Below are 7,373 nucleotides of genomic sequence, written 5' to 3' on the forward strand. Positions count from 1 at the left end.
TACATTTCATTTACATGAGTTCAGGTAGAGAAAGCCTTCTCATAGGTTATTTATAATCAAAACCTTCTCATAGGTTATTTATAATCACTCATTTCCTAGGAAGAATTCATACTCATTATCGACATTGAGTCCCTTCTCAACGGCCTGTAGTTTTATAAGCCATGTCACTTCCTTTCTTCTAAGTGTTAAGATCCTATTCCCTCCCCTGGGATCTGGATCAACACGTTCAATGCCATGATAGCTGAATGAGTGTTTCAAACTATCTTGTGAGTTCCTAATCAAGTGTGCAGCCGTAGGATAACGTGTGTCACCCTGCTTGATGGCTCTAAAATGTTCTACCATCCTGTCTTTAAGTCTCCTCTTGGTGCTCCCCACGTATATCATTCCACAGCTACATGAAATGATATAGACTACATGGGTCTTGTCACAATTTATACATTTGTCAATAACATATTCTCCTGTGTCATTATAGTTAAAAGAAACTACCTTTTTCTTGGCCCATCTGCATGAAGAGCATTTACCACATTTGTGGAAACCCCTAGATCCAGACAGCCAGTCTCTATTCACACGTTTCTTTGGGTAGCTTGGACTCAGAATATTGGATAGAGTCAAACCTTTCCTGTATGTAACAGAGGGGTGTTTACTGATGTACGGTGTGAGATCTTGGTCTAGCTTCAAAAGATGCCAATGTCTTTTGAGAATGGAGTACAACTTGGGACTCTCTGTACTATAGTGAGTAATCATTCTCACCATAGTTGCAGTATCATTCTTGGTGTCTTTAGGTTTTACTTTTAGAGTATCTTTACGTTTAAGTTTCTGTACTCTTATTACAGCCTTGTCAATCACTTGTTTGTCATAGCCTCTTCTTACAAAGCGACTGGATATGTCTTTGATGTTAGTTTTAAAATCATGTTCTGAGGAACAGTTACGCCTGGCTCTCACCATCTCTCCGTAAGGTATTGCCTTTAATTGGTTATTAGGGTGACAGCTTTTGGCATGAAGAACTGCGTTGCAGCTCGTGGGTTTCCTGTACATTCTACTTTTGAGATGGCCTTCCTTAACATACAACTCAATATCTAAAAATGTTATTTTCTCTAGATCATATTGAGTTGTAAATTTGAGATTAAAGGTATTCTCATTGAGGTAGTCAAAGAATCCTTTTAGTTGTTCTTCTGTCCCTGTCCAGATTAGGAGACAGTCGTCGATGAAACAACCCCAGTAATGAATATACTGGATCCATTCCTTATTAGCGATACCCCAAATTCGCTCCGCCTCGAACCACCCCATAAAGAGGTTAGCCAGAGACGGAGCAAATTTGGCTCCCATCGCCGCCCCGAGCTTTTGTCGGTACCAGTTACCGTCAAATAGGAAGATGTTATTTTTAAGGACTAGTTCAGTCATCTGTAGTAGCATTTGTGAGTGGTCATAGAGCTCTGCTGCTCTTTTACTCAAGAAAAAATCGAGTGCTTTAATGCCCAGGTCGTGTTCTATGTTTGAATATAAAGATACTACATCAAGGGTAGCTAGTATCATTCCAGTATCCCAAGACATGTCATCCAGTATATTCAAAATGTGCTTTGTATCTTCAACAAATGAAGGTAGATTGTATACAAAGTCCCTCAAAAAAGTGTCTATATATTCTGAAAGGTGTTCAGTTGGGCCACCTATGCCTGAAACAATAGGCCTCCCTGGTGGTCTGTCTCGGCATTTATGAACCTTTGGTAAGGTGTAGAGACATGGTGATTTAGGGTAAGTGGTCAAAAGGTAGAGGTATTCATCTCGATCTAATAGTGATAAGGCATACCATTCTTTAACTCTAGTATTAATGGTCTCCATAACTGCTTTCATAGGGTTACTATCCAATTTAACATAGTATTGTTTGTTGTTTAACTGAGATAGAACTTCATTGTTGTAATCTATGGTATTCTGAATTACAAGATTACCTCCTTTATCTGCCCTACGTATTTGTATGTCCTTGTTATTCATCAGTTCTCTGAGAGCTGTCCTTTCTCCAAGTGATAAGTTATCCTCACTAGGCCTCAAATGTCTCTGCTGATCGTGGTTTAGTTCCTTATCAATATCAGTACTCACTGCTTTGAAAAATACATCTATCGTATTACCTTTAGCTAGTTGGGGAGTCCACTTAGATCGAAGTTTCAAACCACTATCTTGTGACTGATATCGTTCCACATCAAGTTCTTCCATAAGTTTAGATAAAGTTACTGGATCATCCTCATTCTCTGTTAAAGACAATAGGAGCTGAGTTTCTTTAAGTTCTTGTATTGTAAGATTACTCAGTCCTCTAGATATAGGTGTTACCTTTTTCTCTGGAATATTAGCAAAGAATTTCTTTATTTTAAGCAGTCTTGTGAATTTAAAAAGATCTATTTTGGTCGTCACCCAGTCTTGTCTCCTGGCTGGACAGAATCCTAAACCTTTCTGAAGAACACATATCATATCATTTGTCAGTGGAAAATCCGATAAGTTAATAACCTCTATGTCACTTACTTCAACCTCATCTCTTACGGTTGTGGCTTCCAAGACCTCAGACTCATTCTTATCCTTGATCCTGGATCTCCTACTTCCTCTCCTGCCTCTCCTGGTCCTCTTGCAGTAGTATTGCGGTTTCTCCCTGTCTCTCGATTCCCTTTCCGTAAACGTTGAACTTCCTCTAAAAAATTATTCTCTGATGTCGAAGCATTCGCTGTAGTTGTTGGGGCTTCTTCATTATCGTCACTAGATATATTGCTTGATGATGCATCTGTCTCACTAAGTGGTCTGGCGCTGCCTGTCTGTCTTGAGTTAGGTGGTTTATTCATCAGATAGTCATACTTTTTGGCATATGTATATATTCTGGCTGATCTGTAATCATTCTAATCTCGCTTGATTTTGCGAGCTTTTCTCTTTTTGATATCTAATTGTAATTCAGTAAGGATTTCATCCATTATGGTGTAATTTTTGATTGTTGCTTCAGGAAGGTTCATTTGTTTAATTTCATCTTCTACTTTCTGTATCTCAATCAGTAGTTTTGCCATCTTCCTATCAGCATTATCTATCAGTATGTTCATGAGGTTACGTGAGCTATCATTAAGTTCCTTTTCCCATGTTTTGTACAATTCTGGCTCTAAATCTTCATATGCTGGTATTATCTGTGAGCGTAATCCCCGGGGTATCCTGTTCATAGCTATATATTGTTTAAGTGTGGCAGCGTCCCACCATTTATTGAGCTCTTGTTTTTTGAGAGATTCTAGCTTCCTAAACTTGGCACTGAGCCCTTCTGGTCTTGTACTAGCAGGCGGTCTAACAGCAGATCCTATTGATCCCCCTGCCCTTAAATTTTTGAATAGTTCTTCTGCTTCTTTTTCTCTGTTCATGATTCCTTCGCGGCTGCTCTATTTAACAAATTAAATACAATCAGAAATGGTAACTGTTAAGGTTAGAGCGCACAGCAGGTAAAGGTATATTATAACTGATTGTCCAAAGCGGTGCTCAAAATGAAGCAAGTCGGTTACCACGACAAGAAAAGTGCTATAAATAGCTCAAACAATTATATATTCCATCGAGCACTCAAATAAGTCCAATAAATTTCTTTATCAAGTGGTGCAATTGTTATTTAATCTTGAATATTTCAATTCTTCTCTTCATTGAAATACAGTCTTCAACAATCTCCAAATTGTGCAGCCTGAAATACAATCTTCAACAATCTCCAAAAATGTGCAGCCAACACGTGTTTCGTCTAGTCTGATTTGACTTAAGACTTCCTCAGGGCTGCAACCCAAAACAAAGTATAGACACTGTTATAACTCTATATCATAGTTAATTATAATAGATTAGTCATTTAGACCATTTGTGCAAGGGACACTTCCCAGAAGCCGACCCTATGTGAAAAAGGGAAAGGTATAAGGTGTACAGTACAGTCCTCAACACCAAGAGCAAGCTAGAATACTCCACAGTGATCTATAGATATCTATATACAAGTCTAAAAGTTAGTATCTCTATAGGTAGAAGAGAGAATATAGTATATATAAGAAAACTCAGAGGCACAAAACCGACCATGTTAGAGGGCATCATACCTATATGTCTCCTCGTTGAGCCAACCTTTTCACAATTGTAGTCCTTGATTCTCCATATCTCTATCTATAAAGCGTTGATACATTATGTGTCAGTACGGAATTATTTGGTTGTCAAGTTAAAGAAGGACAATTGTTAGCGGTAAGCGCTACCCACTGTCTTACCTCTTATAGTAGATTGTCATCCATAATAGGTATTTTGGTATTTTATGTTCGGGTGAACATATCTGTCACCAGAAATGAACATAAAGCTAAGTATTAGATTATCGATTAGAGTTAACGTGAGGGGATTATCTATCCTAATTATCGCACTCGTTCCCGTATCCCTTCTCACCTTGTAAAGGAATCTCCTCACTTCGAACCGCGTCTCGTCTTCTCGGCGTTCTAGTAAAGCGCCATCTTGAGTTTCTAATTTATACTAATGGATTGCGAGATGCGCCATATTGGTATAGTTGTATTGACGACTCGAACATAACTCGAACAAATATGTAAAGTAGCGGATGGTACAGAGTTCGCTATGATATATTACGCAATGCTTATGTCGATATTGCGTATTATATATATATCGGAACATAATTATTTACTTTCATAAAAGTACCGTAACTATAAGCTAAATTATCCGTTATAATTAGCAAGAATTATATATTGATTTAATAGTATAGCTGGTGGTTGTATTAGGGTATACGAATAGTAGTTTATCTAAAATAAATTCACGGTGGTTCAAACTGACGACGAAGTCGTCCGCCATCTTGGAACGGTCTACTATACTGTCATTATACTGGCTGAGGTACTGATTCCGGCTCAGTACTACGATCCACACTCTATTACTTCTCTAATGAAGTAATATATTGGCAAAAGTAAAGTATTTCAATGGCCATCTCAATATCCTCTAAATATAGTCACAAGTAATGATACTTATTCAGAATTAATCCGTTAGTATTGGTTAGCGCTACGATGTGGCACACAGACAATCAGCTCCTCTACTTAGTCGAAGAGTATTATTATGAGTAGGTTATTTGCAAGAGGATTAGAGGTTAGGGTTTGGAAAAGGAGATCATAGTATTACACTCCACATATTTGTTGTGTTATATACATATGCTATTCTTAGTTGACACAAAATCCTGTCATGATTAGATTATTCACACCTTACAATACATACATGAATTTGTATGGGACAACATGTGTTATATAAAAATATGACGCTAGTGGCATTACATTAAAAACAATAGAATCATTACATTTCATTTATACATTTCATTTACATGAGTTCAGGTAGAGAAAGCCTTCTCATAGGTTATTTATAATCAAAACCTTCTCATAGGTTATTTATAATCACTCATTTCCTAGGAAGAATTCATACTCATTATCGACATTGAGTCCCTTCTCAAAGGCCTGTAGTTTTATAAGCCATGTCACTTCCTTTCTTCTAAGTGTTAAGATCCTATTCCCTCCCCTGGGATCTGGATCAACACGTTCAATGCCATGATAGCTGAATGAGTGTTTCAAACTATCTTGTGAGTTCCTAATCAAGTGTGCAGCCGTAGGATAACGTGTGTCACCCTGCTTGATGGCTCTAAAATGTTCTACCATCCTGTCTTTAAGTCTCCTCTTGGTGCTCCCCACGTATATCATTCCACAGCTACATGAAATGATATAGACTACATGGGTCGTGTCACAATTTATAAATTTGTCAATAACATATTCTCCTGTGTCATTATAGTTAAAAGAAACTACCTTTTTCTTGGCCCATCTGCATGAAGAGCATTTACCACATTTGTGGAACCCCCTAGATCCAGACAGCCAGTCTCTATTCACACGTTTCTTTGGGTAGCTTGGACTCAGAATATTGGATAGAGTCAAACCTTTCCTGTATGTAACAGAGGGGTGTTTACTGATGTACGGTGTGAGATCTTGGTCTAGCTTCAAAAGATGCCAATGTCTTTTGAGAATGGAGTACAACTTGGGACTCTCTGTACTATAGTGAGTAATCATTCTCACCATAGTTGCAGTATCATTCTTGGTGTCTTTAGGTTTTACTTTTAGAGTATCTTTACGTTTAAGTTTCTGTACTCTTATTACAGCCTTGTCAATCACTTGTTTGTCATAGCCTCTTCTTACAAAGCGACTGGATATGTCTTTGATGTTAGTTTTAAAATCATGTTCTGAGGAACAGTTACGCCTGGCTCTCACCATCTCTCCGTAAGGTATTGCCTTTAATTGGTTATTAGGGTGACAGCTTTTGGCATGAAGAACTGCGTTGCAGCTCGTGGGTTTCCTGTACATTCTACTTTTGAGATGGCCTTCCTTAACATACAACTCAATATCTAAAAATGTTATTTTCTCTAGATCATATTGAGTTGTAAATTTGAGATTAAAGGTATTCTCATTGAGGTAGTCAAAGAATCCTTTTAGTTGTTCTTCTGTCCCTGTCCAGATTAGGAGACAGTCGTCGATGAAACGACCCCAGTAATGAATATACTGGATCCATTCCTTATTAGCGATACCCCAAATTCGCTCCGCCTCGAACCACCCCATAAAGAGGTTAGCCAGAGACGGAGCAAATTTGGCTCCCATCGCCGCCCCGAGCTTTTGTCGGTACCAGTTACCGTCAAATAGGAAGATGTTATTTTTAAGGACTAGTTCAGTCATCTGTAGTAGCATTTGTGAGTGGTCATAGAGCTCTGCTGCTCTTTTACTCAAGAAAAAATCGAGTGCTTTAATGCCCAGGTCGTGTTCTATGTTTGAATATAAAGATACTACATCAAGGGTAGCTAGTATCATTCCAGTATCCCAAGACATGTCATCCAGTATATTCAAAATGTGCTTTGTATCTTCAACAAATGAAGGTAGATTGTATACAAAGTCCCTCAAAAAAGTGTCTATATATTCTGAAAGGTGTTCAGTTGGGCCACCTATGCCTGAAACAATAGGCCTCCCTGGTGGTCTGTCTCGGCATTTATGAACCTTTGGTAAGGTGTAGAGACATGGTGATTTAGGGTAAGTGGTCAAAAGGTAGAGGTATTCATCTCGATCTAATAGTGATAAGTCATACCATTCTTTAACTCTAGTATTAATGGTCTCCATAACTGCTTTCATAGGGTTACTATCCAATTTAATATAGTATTGTTTGTTGTTTAACTGAGATAGAACTTCATTGTTGTAATCTATGGTATTCTGAATTACAAGATTACCTCCTTTATCTGCCCTACGTATTTGTATGTCCTTGTTATTCATCAGTTCTCTGAGAGCTGTCCTTTCTCCAAGTGAGGCGGAGCGAATTTGGGGTATCGCTAATAAGGAATG

The sequence above is a fragment of the Lissotriton vulgaris genome, unplaced genomic scaffold, assembly GCF_964263255.1.
Source record: "Lissotriton vulgaris unplaced genomic scaffold, aLisVul1.2 SCAFFOLD_1129, whole genome shotgun sequence".
Lineage (NCBI taxonomy): Eukaryota > Metazoa > Chordata > Amphibia > Caudata > Salamandridae > Lissotriton > Lissotriton vulgaris.